General features: G+C 43.2%; 1 protein-coding gene across 4 annotated transcripts in view; it reads left to right on the top strand.

Annotated features, from left to right (window-relative positions):
* Positions 1-9068: 9068 nt before the first annotated feature.
* The window catches only part of CDKL5 (cyclin dependent kinase like 5), a 213662-nt gene continuing 208162 nt past the window's right edge, over positions 9069-14568 (top strand). Inside the window, exon 1 of one of the 4 annotated variants that reach the window (XM_072816776.1) lies at positions 9069-9207. The gene's annotated coding sequence lies outside the window, so the exon portion shown is untranslated. The remainder of the gene's footprint in view (positions 9208-14568) is intronic. The other 3 variants (XM_072816786.1, XM_072816774.1, XM_072816781.1) reach the window with 3 other exon arrangements.

Raw genomic sequence — 14568 nt, 5'->3', positions numbered from 1 at the left:
AATTAAATGCCTTGTGTGTTTTTAATTTTTCCATTTTTAATTAAAATCTTGAGATAAATAATATATATACTGTATATTACATCTCAGTCTATCTGCATATATTCAAGGAAAGGGCATCGTTTGTAGTCATTTTAAACTTTCAAAACCTTTTGAGGGAGGATATTAGTAAGGTGCTTATCAAGTCGCCTCACATTCGAGCTAAGCGAGTAAGCAAAGGACAAAAATGAGGTGGACAACAATGCTTCCTCCCTTGCATAGCTTCATGCACATCCTTATCAATCAATTCCCATGAGAAGATAGTAACTTTGGCCTGGATGTCTTTAAAAAGCAGGAAAAAAATCTTTCCTGTGGAGCTGCTGTGGACGTAAATGAGACAGTATAAGGAAAGTTTCTGGCACATAGCACGGTTACAGAAATGGTTTCTATTGCTGAGAGGGTAAAGCTTAGTGGATAAGGATTAGGCTTCTGGAGTCAGTCACCTTGTCCACATAGTGGTTCCACCGCTTACTGACTAAGGAAGCTTGGCCAAGTTATTAAAGCCTTGTCTATAAAGTGGAGATGGGATCCACTTGCATTAGCTACTCATTGCTTTACAACCAATTAATCCAACATTTAGTGGCTTAAAACAAGAAACATTTGTCATCACATAGTTTCTGTGGGTCAGGAATTCAGGAATGGCTTAGCTGGCTTGTTCTGGCTCAGGATCTCACACCAGGTTGCACTTACCTGAAGGCTTGACTGGGGCTGGAGGAACTGCTTTCAAGATGATGCACTCCCATGGCTGCTGGCAGTTTCTCCCTGGCTGTTGATAGGAGGCTTCATTCAGTTCCCTCACCCCATGTTCTTTCCAAAGGGAGTCTTGAGAGTATCTCCACAACTTGTAGGTGGCTTTCCCCATAGCAAGTGATCCAAAGGAATGAGGAAGAAGCTGCAAAACCTTTTATGGCTTAATCTCAGGTCATGACCCTCTATGACCATCACTTCTGCCATATTTTATTTGTTAGGAGTGACTAAGTGTAGTCCACACACAGAGGAAGGGGGAATTTAGCTTTATGTTTTAAAGGGAGTAGTAGGGGGGAAAATTTGTGGGGGTACCTTAAACCCCTGACACAACTTCATATAAATATTGAGAGAATTAAATGAGGTAATACATGCAAAATGCTCAGCACAATGCCTGGTACAAAGTAAGCACTCGATAAATGTTGATTAATATTCTTTCTTTCTTTCTTTCTTTCTTTCTTTCTTTCTTTCTTTCTTTCGAGAGTGTGCATGCAGGGGAGGGGCACAGGGAGAGAGAGAATCCCAAGCAGGCTCTACAGTCAGCATGGAGCCCAACACCAGGCTCAATCTCATGACCTTGAGATCATGACCCAAGCTGAAACCAAGAGTTGGATGCCTAACCGACCAAGCCACCCAGGCACCCTTGATTAATACTATTTCTTTTTTTTTTTTTTTTTTTTTTTTTTTTTAAATTTTTATTTATTTATGATAGTCACAGAGAGAGAGAGAGAGGCAGAGACACAGGCAGAGGGAGAAGCAGGCTCCATGCACCGGGAGCCCGACGTGGGATTCGATCCCGGGTCTCCAGGATCGCGCCCTGGGCCAAAGGCAGGCGCTAAACTGCTGCGCCACCCAGGGATCCCCGATTAATACTATTTCTAAAGGAAGATGAAGGGACGCCTGGAAGATGAAGGGAGCCAACCTCTGGGTGGCTCAGAGGTTGAGCGTCTGCCTTCGGCCCAGGGTGTGATCCCAGAGTCCCAGGATTGATCCCACATTGGGCTCCCTGAATGGAGCTTGCTTCTCCCTCTGCCTATGTCTCTGCCTCTCTCTCTCTGTCGCTCATGAATAAATAAAATATTAAAAAATAAAATAAAGGAAGATGAATAGACTGCTGTTTGGCTAGGGTAATATGGTTTCATCTGGATTAAGAGACTAGCATATGAAAAAATGATTTATTGATATCTAAAAGTTGTGTAGAGTTATGAATGTTCCATAGAAAGAGGTATCTGAGGCAACCAGTGTTTGTGACATACTCCTCTGGCTTTAAGTCTCTTTCATAATTTTGTGCCTTGTGTTAGAGAAGAAAGGGAATTGGATATTGGGAACTGCCTTTATGCCTAAAATCATCAGGTTTGGAATATATAGAACTATTTTTCACTATTTTCCTGTTGCTATCTGTAAATTAGCTGGCTCTTTTCTTACAAAGCCAAAGACAGCACATCTCTATTATCTTATTAGATATTCCTCTCGAAATAAAAAGCCCTTCTACGTCAGTAACAACATCTATTAGCAATGCCCCACTCCAGCTCCCTGGATACCGTTGATCTCAGATGATTTGGGCAGGCTAGACTAAAGGTAGACCAAGGAATCCACAGCCACCCTAAGGGATTGAAAATGGGGCAGGGAAGGGGCAGTGGTCTGGGAAGGCTTCTAGATATAACTATTATCTCAGAGGATCCTCAAAGTAGACAAATTTCAGGCTTCTTCCTTGAAGGTTTAAATCTTTTGAAGAGGGCAGCCCGGGTGGCTCAGCGGTTTAGCGCCGCCTGCAGCCCAGGGCGTGATCCTGGAGACCTTGGATCAAGTCCCACGTCGGGCTCCCTGCGTGGAGCCTACTTCTCCCTCTGCCTGTGTCTCTGCCTCTCTCTCTCTCTGCATCTCTATGAATGAATAAATAAAAAATCTTAAAAAAATAAATCTTTTGAAGAAGATCTCTCATCAAATGTGGAGCCCAGATTGTTCTCCCCTATTTCTCCTGGTTTGAGTACATTCTTAAGATGACTACAATTCTGAAAAACATGTTCTGTAAAATGGGCATAATAGTGGGTTTGGTAGCCTGCCAGAGCGGTAAAATGGGCATAATGATACTCTTTCCTGGGGGTCATACTGTTGGGGTACCAGCTGTGTCTCTGTGGCACTCACTTTCACCTGCCCAAGGCTGCTTATTGCGATCACTTAGGATTCTCTTCCCAAAGGGTTTTTCCCAGGCTGAGGGAGCACCTCTGCCTACACATAAGGAGAACTAGAAATGCTGGGGAGTTAATGCCTAGAAGAGCTTTCAATATGGTGGAGAAACACCCCAGCTTACTCGAAGGGGTGAAAGCTCTACATCTTCTCCCAGCGGTCCCCAGCAAATCCTGCTGAGCTCCAGTCGCCCACAGTGGTTAAGTGCTTTGCTAACACACCTATTATTGGCTTCCTTCTCCTCCCTGTCTCACTAGCCCACTCATCTTCTGGTGTTTCTTGGGATCGAGTCTCAAATAACACTACTTACACTTGCATTATTGTCTTAAGGTCTACTTTTGGGGAAACTCAAACTAAGACATCATTCATAGGGTCAATGTCGGGATTAAAAGAGATAATGTGGGACACCTGGGTGACTCAGTGGTTGAGCATCTGCCTTTGGCTCAGGGTGTGATCCTGGGGTCTGGGATCGAGTCTCACATTGGGCCCCTTGCAGGGAGCCTGCTTCTCCCTCTACCTATGTCTCTGCCTCTCTCTCATGAATAAATAAATAAATAATCTAAAAAAATAAAAATAAATAGCAATTAGCATTTATCCATCAGTTTCTTTGTGTCAGCACTGCTTTAAGCACCTTACATGCTTTAACTCCTCTAACCCGGTATTAATCTTCATAACAGCTCATTATTATTCTCCTACTCCAGATGACGAGACCAAGACACAGAGAGAGTAACTTCAAGATCACACACTATTCGAACCGGTGAAACCGTTATTCAGATCCAGGCAGTAAACACGGAAATATTCTTTCAGGATGCTAGAGTGGTTCTTTGAGTTATTGGAACTCTAGTTATATTGAGTTAACCTGCGGAGATTCTGGCTTGTTTTCGGCGTGTTGTTGACAAATGGGTGAAGTATCTTGGGAGAGATTTTTCCTGTTGAGTCCACTTAGGGGGGCTTCTGTTGGAGAAGTGACAGCTACGCACTGTGGGTGGTGGCTCTGGGATGGGAGCAGGAAGGAAGATTTTACACCTGTCATTCAGATGCCCTCTACACAGAGGTCAACTACAGCCAAGATGAAGCGGTGGGGAGAAGTGCATAGGGAAGTGGGTGCGATGTTCATATAGGTTGTTAACAGAAGAGTTGATGGTCCCTTCTCCCGTCTACCCCAACCAAACCCCTGTGGTCAGGGAAGTTGGGTTTGGTGAGGGAACTGACCTTGCTCTCCAAGGAACTGGAGTAGAAGTGAAAGGGCTGACCAATCCCTTTGTCACTTCAGGTGCCTTGAGCCACAAGCTTGGCAGGTGATGACAGTGGGAAGCAAGTAGGAGAAATGAGATTTAACGGAAAGGTAACATTCGGGTTTTAAACTGGATTGATTTTTAATAGCTGAAAAAGACCTAAATGTTAGAAAAACTGTCTAAGATGTGAAGGGACACAAAGGGCAAATTTGCCATAAAAACATGGTTTTTGGGTGAAATAGGTGAAGGGGATTAAGAGGTACAAATTTCCAGTTATAAAATAAATAAGTGGGGATGTCAAGTACAGCACATGAAATATATATATATATATATATATATATATATATATATATATATATACATATGAGATATATATATATATCACAGTCAGTAATATTGTTATAACCATATGGTGACAGATGGTAACTAGACTTATTGGGGGTGATCATTTCACAATGTAAAAATATCAAATCACTATGATGTACCCCTGAAACTAATGGGATACTATATGTCACTTACACATTAAAAAAATACATGGTTCAAAAAAAAAATACATGGTTCAAAGTAGTCATTGGAGAAAAATAAACCGCTTCATGTTTATACCCCACGGAATTGAGCCCTGCTCACTAACAGCTAATCCTTGTAAAATCTTTACCATGGGCCAGGTGCTCTGCTAAGCATTTCACAAATAGTCACTCACCCAGACCTATCAGGTGAGAACTATTATTGTCATCTTCCCATTTTACAGAGGAAGAAACTGAGGCACAGAGAAGTTGAACAATTTGCCTAAGGACGCAACTAGAGCTGGCATTTGAATGCAGGCAATCTGGTTTCCAGGTCTATGGTTTTAGCCACTAAACTACATTGTCTTGCAAACCATCCACTTTCATATGGTATTCTATTCTGGTGTGGTTTTCCCTCTTGGGTCTTTTGATGCTGACATTTCTGTTCTTTCCACACTGTTTGCGGTTAAACTTAGTGCCTGGAGGATAAGGATAGAGGTTTTAATAGTTTAAAATGAGGTACTGGACTCGCATTTCTAAAATGACATTTTCTCAAATGGCATGAACTTTAAATGAAAACATGTAAGATCTGACAGTCTGATTTAAGCTCTGAGCGGGGCCAAGGAATAACTAATGCTCACCTCTTCCTACAAACACTACAAATTTACCCGTTGATTTGACTCTTAAGCTTTTCTCCTAGATCTTGATTGCATTATGAGGTCTAAGCCAAACAGGCATTTATTTCATATATGCTTTGCACCCCGCCGCCCACCACTACCACAGGGCCTGTAGTCCCCTGCCAACAGAAGTTGGCGTTGAGTTTCCCATGTTTGGGGAACCTGCAGTGGTCAGAATGACCTGAGTGTAGTGGGCGAGACTCGCCCTGTGAGAACCACCCTCGTGATCATGGTATCTTCCCTGCCAGGTAAGTATCATCATAAATGCTTTTTGACCATGATTAAAAGGCTTATTTAGTCTTCCAGACCTGTCCCACATGTATCCAGGACAAAGATGTCTTACATCTTTTTTTTAATATAAATTTATTTATTTATTTATTTATGATAGAGAGAGAGACAGAGACACAGGAGGAGGGAGAAGCAGGCTCCATGCCAGGAGCCCGACGCGGGATTCGATCCCAGGACTCCAGGATCACACCCTGGGCCAAAGGCAGGTGCCAAACCGCTGAGCCACCCAGGGATCCCCCAAAGATGTCTTACATCTTGATGGCTACTTATTCATTTATTATTGAGACCCATAATGAGTAGCACACACTCTGTAGTGGGACACTTTTGAGGCATCTAATAGAAACTTTGACTCAAACTGTCTTAAGTGCAAGGCAAAGGCATTTGCATTTATTTAATTAAGCAACTCAGTGTTGTCATTGAGAACACGGCAGTTTTTTTGTTTGTTTTTTTCTTTCTGTTTTTCAACCCTGCCTTATGTAGTGTACAGGCTTTAACCTAAGTTTGGTTTTCCTCTAAACACAAAATGGCTGCCAGAGGGAACCCAGGTACCTGTTTCCTTTTTCATCCAGCAGGATAGAAGGGAAAAACTTTTCCCTCAAATCATAGGATGTTAATTCCTTTCCTTTAGTCTGATTGGGCCTTAGTCATTGATTGACTAATAAGCACCCACCACCCTGGGAGTGTGGATACCTCAACACAGTTGCCGTAGTATTTAGGAGGATGGAATGAATAGATGCTGGGGAGCCTCTGAAGTCATTGCTTCATCTGGAAAAATGTGACCTGACAGAAAATATTTCAGAGAATCATGAGCCTCAGAGATAACATATGTAGGGTTGCCAGATTTAGCAAATAAAAATACAGGATTCCCAGTTAAATTTGAATTTCAGATAAAAAGCAAAACACTCTTTAGTTTAAGTATGTCCACCTCTTTCTATAAACACTACACAGGGATGCATTGATTTGGTTCTTTTTTATTTTTTCACATTGATTTGGTTCTTAAGCTTTTCTCCCAGATCCTGCTTTTGTTATGAGGTCTGGGCCCAGAGGGGGCAATTTCAAAAATGTTTTTTTGGACAATGATTAGAAAGCTTATTTAGTTTTCTACCCTTGTCCCACATGTATCCAGGATAAAAATATATACTTACACTATAAAATTACTTGTTGCTTATCTGAAATTCAAATTTAACAGGCCTCCTGTATTTTATCTGGCAGCTCTAAATGTATGTAAAATTCTTGGCACATAGCAGGCATTCATTCAGTGGTTAAGTATTAGTGTTCTTTCTACATAAGAAAAGAGCTCAGTTAAATGGCAGAGTGGGACTTTTTATTTATTTTTATTTTTTAAAAGATTTTATTTGTTTATTCATGAGAGACAGAGAGAGAGGCAGAGACACAGGCAGAGGGAGAAGCAGGCTCCATGCAGGGAGCCCAACGTGGGACTCCATTTCTGGTCTCCAGGATCACACCCTGGGCTGAAGGCAGGCGCTAAACCGCTGAGCCATCGGGGCTGCCCAGAGTGGTACTTTTTTAACTCTTATTGACCTAGAAAATATATGCTTTTGATCAATATTGCAATTAGCAGAACTGGATGTGGTTCTAAGAAACCCTTCACCAACTCTTCAGAACCGGATCAAAGTAAATGTCCCTAAGTGGAAGGCCATAGTTATATATGGGATGGCACATTATAATACATCTAGTATTACTATTTAAAACTAAATTAGACCTATATCAGTGAATATCCAGTTATTGGTTTTTCTCAGTCTAGACAGAGAAACCATTCTTCATTTGATTCAGAAGTAATGCTGCTGCAATTCCTGGCACGAAGGCGCTAACACGCAGGGATGAAAATGGCATGATTGGCCTGGGAATTCTGGCTCCACGTGGGTGAAGCTGGAGGTCAGAGCACTGTTACTTTGCATCTGGAGAAGGCAGGAGACTCTGCAAAGATCTGCTGTTGGCTCTGACTCCATTTTCCCTCACTGCTAATTCACGGTTCCTACCTGAAAAATTTTCTAATCTGCTTCCTGAAAAGCTGAAGAGAAAGCAGGCACCTTCTTTCCTCATCAAATATTCACCATGCTATGAGAAAGAAAACCCTAGTGGCTTGGCACCAAGTGGCCAAACACAGCATCTCGTTACATATTGTTACCAGATTCACGACAGGAATAGATTAAGTGGATTTAATCCAAGATATCTATTTCCCATTGCTGTACAGTACTGCTTATTTCTCATTTGGTGGCTGCTATGACCTCATACAATGCTTGTTTTCTGCGCTTTTCCTAAACCAGAAAGAAACCCATTTTTCCTCTTCGCTTTACGTGGAAATTATTTTGCAGCTATACATAGATTTGCCCACAATGCCTTTAAACAAGATTATTTTTCTTAATTTTCAAAAAGTGGCATTGGAAATGTATCTCCTTCCATTTCATCACCTCTTCATCCTCTTTGGAAACCTGATTGTTGGTAGGTATGAAGATCTTTACATTTCTACCGGTCGGGGATGACTTCATTGCCAGCTGGGGAATCTTGTGTGGTGGAGCACTGGACCAAAGCAGAGCTGTGGGTTGATGCCTCTGCTGCAACAGCCTTTTTGCATGCATCCAGCTGCTGTGTAAGGAATCCTCAGGCTACTAGTTCTTTGCTCCTAATTCACCCAAGGGATCGTAGACTGATGGATGAGTGTACGTGTGAATGTGTGTATATGTGACTGTATATGTGCACGCACAGCTGCAACAGTTGGGCAGCAGCTGCAATAGACTTCGATACGATATCATTTTTACCAAAGACAGAGATAAACTGTCCTCTGTCCTTTATTTCCAAGCAGTTCCTTGGCTCGCCCCCTAAACGCGTTCTCCCCCTTCTTCCACGACCCTTCTGCACCCCCCGCACGTGTCGCTCTGGAGGGTGGCCAGGATCGCTGCGCCGCAGGCAGGATTCCCCTTTTTTTCCGCAGTGAGAGGCGGATTCCCGGGCCCCGCCGGCCCTCCACCCCCGCAGCCAACCCCTTCTTAGTCACGATCTTCCCCGCCCCTCCCCCCTTACCCCCGCCCTCCTCCCCCTGACCCCCTCCCTCCGACCGCTCCAGGCTCGGGCCCCGCCCCTCCCGGCCACCCAGCCCAGGTTGCTAAGGGCTTGGCTGGGCAACCAAACCTGGCCCGCGAGGAGATGCGGCGCGCGCGTGCGCGCGCAGGCGAGCTTATACAAGGAACCAGCGTTCTTAGGTTCCTGGGGTCCGAGCACGAGCGGCGCGGGCGGGGCGCGCGGGTCCGAACTCGAGGACGAGCGCTCTTTCCTCATTGGTCTCTACCAGAAGTGGGCGGGGCGGAGGCGGGACCTGGCGGGGTCTTCGAAGCTTCTCCATTGGCCCGAGTGGGACGGCCGGGGCGGGCCAGTTAGCAAATTAGGCTGCGCGTTCGCCTCTGCGAGAGGGCGGGGCCGGAGGTTTCCATTAGTTGTCCCTGCCACTGGGAAAGGTAAAGCGGCGACGGCGGCCTCAGGAGCTTGGGGTCCCCGGCTGGAGGTGGGGGACTCAGCGGGGTGAGTAGCTGCGCCGCCACCCGCCGGTCAAGCGCTTCTGCCCCCACGTCGATTCCGCTCCATGCAGCTTCTCCGGAGAGAGGGGACCCACCCGGTCTCCCCGGGCAGGCTGAGAAGGGGCGGCGGCGCAGGTCCCCCCAGAACGGGGCGACGCGGCGAGGGTGCCCCAGCCTGGAGTGGCCCTTCCTCAGCGCCCCATTGCGCCACTGGAAGGGCTTCCCCGGCGAGAGGTTGGGGCCGGAATTTGGGGCGCGGGGAGACGGGAGGATGTGAGGAGGGGCGGCGGGTCGAGGCAGCCCGGCGGGGCTCCCCTCGGCAGCGGGTCTGCGGCGTCCCCGCCCCGCCGCCCCCGCGGCGCGAGCTCCCCCGGGCTTGCGGCGAGGGAAGCCCCTTGCCGCCGGCGCCGAGGAGGAGCCTGTGCGCCCGAGCCCCCGGCCCGAGTTCCGAGGGAGTCGGCGACCTCCCGGGGGCTGCGAGCCGGGGCCGGAGCCCCGGCCCTGCTGACTGACCTTGGCTGCCCGCGAGGCTGCGAGAGCGACCCACCGCCGGCCCCGCATCTCTTGCAGCCTCCTCCCAACAAGTTTCAGGCGTTGCTGTGAAGTTCACGACTGGCATAGTGGGGAGAAGCAGAAATTGGCCCCTTCCCAGACCTTCGTACCCTTTGGACCCTCGTTGCAATTAAATCCTGAGGTTTGGAACCATTGCCGAACGAACAGGTCCTGCTCGCATTGACACGTTTTAAGCCCACGTTGAGGGAAAAAATAACCTGAACGTATTTCTCTGTAAAGGCAGATCTTCCTTGAGGTTTTTTTTTTTTTTTTTTTCTTCTTCTTCGCTTCACTTGAGTGTTAAAGCACAGATGCCTGAATAGGAAAAGCCTGACCTTAGTATCTCCACAGTGAGATTAGACGGATGCTGTGTTATTTAAGTAGTTGCAGATCAGTGTTCTGTTGACACCATCTATTTTAATTGCCTGAAATTTAGGCTGATTTTAGAAAGTATTGCAGACAGAATAATTTCTTCCCGTGAATCTGCATTAGGTTTGTTTGGACGTTAATGGTTATGTAGTTAATGTACGAGATTACACAAATTAATTTGTCTGAGAGCATTTGACGAAAACGGGAGACATAAATATGTATGAAATAGGATTATCGTTTTAGGTAACATTTCCAGCGTGTTCCTTTCTTGCTATAGGGTTGCAAAAAAGGCATCTTTACGGAGGCTGTTCGGAATTGTATGTGAATAACATTTAGATGTAGATTTGTTTTTAAGTGTTTTAAAATATTTGTAAAATGTGAAGAACGGTGTTTACTTGTGTGTTTACTGTTCAAGGGAGGGTAGTATAATCTTATATTTAGCAACCCAGTTAGGGTCCATTAATAATACATTTTTTAAAAACGTATGCCTCTTTTTGAGAACATGCTACTTGAATACCTTAGCAGTTCTTTTAATTTCCTTATTAAAAGTACTATTTTAGGTTTAAGCATTGTTGGCGTTCACACTGGAACAGGAGTAAGGAAGCCTGCAGCGGTATTACCAGTTTGACACCACCAGTGGGTGTTTCTGTTGACAAATGCAGAGAAGAGAACATTTGGGAAGGAAATCTTTTTTTTGGGGGGGGGGCTGTGGGGGGGATTGGGTGAGGGGGGAAGGAGCCAGAAGAAAGAAGCTGCAGAACTAAAGCTGCCAGCACAGTGTATGCTGAGCATTTCACAAGTACAAGGAAACCTAATTAGGATGAAAAAAAAAATCGGTTTGGCTGTATTAAATAATAGAATTCCAAAAGAGGCATGCTAAATAAAGTTAATCATTCCAAGAGTGTTAAATAATCTACCATTTCAGAGGAGTTTGGAGGGTCTTCAACTGGAGTATCAAATCTTTTTCAATTGTCTTGCCTTTTAAACATAATGCAGTGATTAATTTGATGTGTGTGTGTGTATGTCTTGTATTCTAGTTTTGCTTATTTAGCATGTTTCCTAAGCCTAATTTTTTTGAAAACCAAACTTGATATATTAAAAATATTAGAAATAGACATTCTTTCTCCAGAGAAGATTTCTTTTTTCCTGCTCAGATTTATAATTTAGTGGCTTGTGGAAGGCTTTTTTAATTTTACCCTTTATCTCAGGTTTTTGACTTTTACTTATGCAAGTTCCCTGGACTAAATCTGCCATTATTTTCATTGTAATTTTCTTGGAGTCTTTTAAAATCAGAGTGTGGTAGCTACAGTATTCCCCGGGGTTTTAGAAGAAAAGGCTCCCATTGAGGGAAATTGCAGGGCCATCTCGCATAGATGAGTAATAAAAGGTTGACTGATTGCGAATCAGTTGGATTCTGTTCCAAATATGCTGCATGGGGCTAAGGCAGTCATTTAATGAGAACCAGATTTTACATGGTATTTCTACTTTGAAGGTGCAGTATTGTTCCATTACGAACTAAAATACAGAGGTGGAGAAATTCCTTCAAGTATGCTTTCTTCGCCCCCCCCAGCCTTGCTTCACCACTGTGTCCAAGAATCTGTGAGACTCTCTTTAAACAATAGTTGCATTGTTGGAAATGACAGTGGCTTCTGTTGCAGAAATTTTAACCTTTCATTATGATTTGTTTCAATTTACTTTGTGTTAGAAAATTCAGCTATATCTAAGAGTATGGCTGTAGGAAATTTGTAAGGAAATGAACCAAGAAAATAAACCTTCAGCGTGTCTGTCAAAAGTTCACCTCACCCCCCTTTCCATTTTGATAACTTTGGTAGTTATCTCATTCATTTCTTCTAGGTTTTAGAGGGTATGTTAGCAAAGGACTTTATTTTGGCAGTAAATGTGGGGATAAGACCTCGTGTAATAAATTGATGCCCAATAATAAGGCATTTAGAAGAATCCACCCACATCCACAGACCCAAAACATGAGGGAAATCTTTCAGGTAACCCTTAACTTTGGTACAAGAATAGCAAAATTTTAAATATTAAGTTGCTTTCTACATAGTAAAAGGCTGTTTACTCAGAATTTGATAGTTTTAGATTTCAAAGGTTGTTTTGTTTGTTTTTGTTTGCAACATCAAATTCCTTGGTAGAAGAGGAGATAGAATCTTAAACGTTATCATCTGATGTTGTCAACTGGGTCACGTATTTCAACTTAGGAAAATACTGTAATTAAAAGACTAAATTTAAACTTTCTGTTTGGGAGGGTTTTCCAATTTGCTTTCAATCTTAAACTCAATATTAGAAATCTTTTGTTGACAATGCATCACTTTCGTGTTTGGATTTAAATTCTTGGTAGTTTCTAGAATGTTTCCTTCATATAGAACGGCACATGGATGACTGGATTACTGAAAGGTTTGGCCTCATTTCTCATTCAAGTTTGTACATTTACTTCATAATACTGAGATATGAAGTTGGGTGCAATTCTGTCAGTGAAAGCTGGGTGAGGACTTGAGCCTGATAACATTTAGATAATTAAGATTTGAGAATTAATAGAAAATTACTTAAGAGGGTAAAAGGACCTACCCATTCAGGTCTTTGAAATTAATTGTCAACATTTTGAATTAAGCTCTCAGAAACATTTGTGTTGGAGACAGTTCTGATTAAGGTCAAGTTTTGGGACTGTTCTCTCTTTTGGGCAGTCTTTGTAATAATTAAATTATAACATACTATTTATTGAGCCTTACTGAAGACAGGATACTATAGTAAATAATTCATTTGCATGGGTAGATGTGTGTATGTGTGTTCTTACAACACTTCTGTGAGGTAGATGTTTTCCTTATTTCCCTATACACTTGATCGAATGGGCTCAGAGAGAGAAAATAAAATTTTTTTTTTTGAGAGAAAATTGCTCAGATTGCCCAGCTAGTCTGCCGCAGAGGCAAAACTTCCATCTAAACCGGTCTGACTTGAACCTGTGTTCTTCAAAACCATGCTGCTTCCCTTTAGGAATCTGATTGCCCAAACATATTTTGAGGTCCTACTGTAGAGTCACTCCTGGGGTGGGAGTTGAGGTATAAAATATGCCTCCTGGAGCTCACAGGCTACATTGGTAAGGCTGCCTGACCTTTAGTCACATGGGAGGCTGGATTCCGATTCATCAGCACTATGGATAAGATAAACTGAAGTGCGGGCTTTTCTAACAGAGGGTCGTTAGTTCTGTTTCTTCATAATTGTACATAATTATTTACACCCAAAATGAGGTAGCTGTTTCTAATTAACTACTTGGTATTTCATGTTTGTGCATGTTCCACTGTAACTTTTGACTGACTTTGATTAAATTTGCTACACTAATAAAGGCGATGAAGGTATTCCTTGAATTCAATTTTGTGGTTTAGATGCATTCTAAATGGCAGCCATTACAATTTGCAGATGGGTATCTTTTCTGTAATTGTTATGACTTAAGTGAAATAAAACCTGGAGGTAAATGAAGTCTACAGAGGTATGTTGTTGCTTCTTAATACATGTAAGTTGGACTCTGACAAAAATGTTTCTACTTGAAAGAATTTTCTGCTACTTGAAGCCTCTTGTGATTTTGTGTGTGTGTGTGTGTGCGCGTGTGTGTTTTAAAATAAGACCCATCATTAAGAGAGCTAAACAGTTGCGTAGTCCAAAGGAGTGCTCAGAGGTCCATGTTAGGGAGGAAGAGGACTTGATGTTTTATTCTATAATTGATGAAAATCACTTTTGTCACTTATTAAAGTTAGAAACCAGTGATGAATGTTGTAGAACCTCAGGGCTAGAAATCATCTTGGCCAGAGCAGGACAGTTGTTCTACAAAGATGGGACCTATACATAAATTCTTGTGGGTTTATTTCTTTACCAAGTGCAGGTTTTCAGTATGCATTAAAAAAAAAAAAGATTTTATTTATTTATTTGAGAGAGAGAGAGATAGCAAGAGAAAGCATGAGCAGAGGGGAGAGGGAGAAGCAGGCTCCCCACTGAGCGGGGAGCCCGATATGGGGCTCAATCCTAGGACCCTGGAATCATGACCTGAGCCAAAGACGAATGCCTAACCTACTGAGCCACCCAGGTGCCCCTTCAGTATGCATTTTTAACAGCATTATTGAGGTATACTTTACATACTGTAAAATTCACCTGTTTAAGTGTACCATTCAGTGATTTTTTTGGGTAAATTTATGGAGTTGTATAATCATCACTGCAATCCAATTTTAGAACATTTCCATTGCCCCCAAAATATCTTCCCTGCTAATGTGTGTTTTTAAAAACCTTACTTACTTGCTTCCACTTAGATCCCTTTATCATCAGACACTAATATACAAAATGACGTAGATCTTAAAAGATAGGTCTTTCGAGGTGCCTGGGTGGTTCAGTTGGTTAGATGCCTTCGGCTCAGGTCATGATCTCAGGATTCTGGGATGGAGCC

This window comes from Canis lupus, chromosome X (genome assembly GCF_048164855.1).
Source record: "Canis lupus baileyi chromosome X, mCanLup2.hap1, whole genome shotgun sequence".
NCBI lineage: Eukaryota > Metazoa > Chordata > Mammalia > Carnivora > Canidae > Canis > Canis lupus.
Note: the sequence above shows the minus strand (reverse complement) of the source record. Positions and strands in the feature narration are given on the sequence as shown.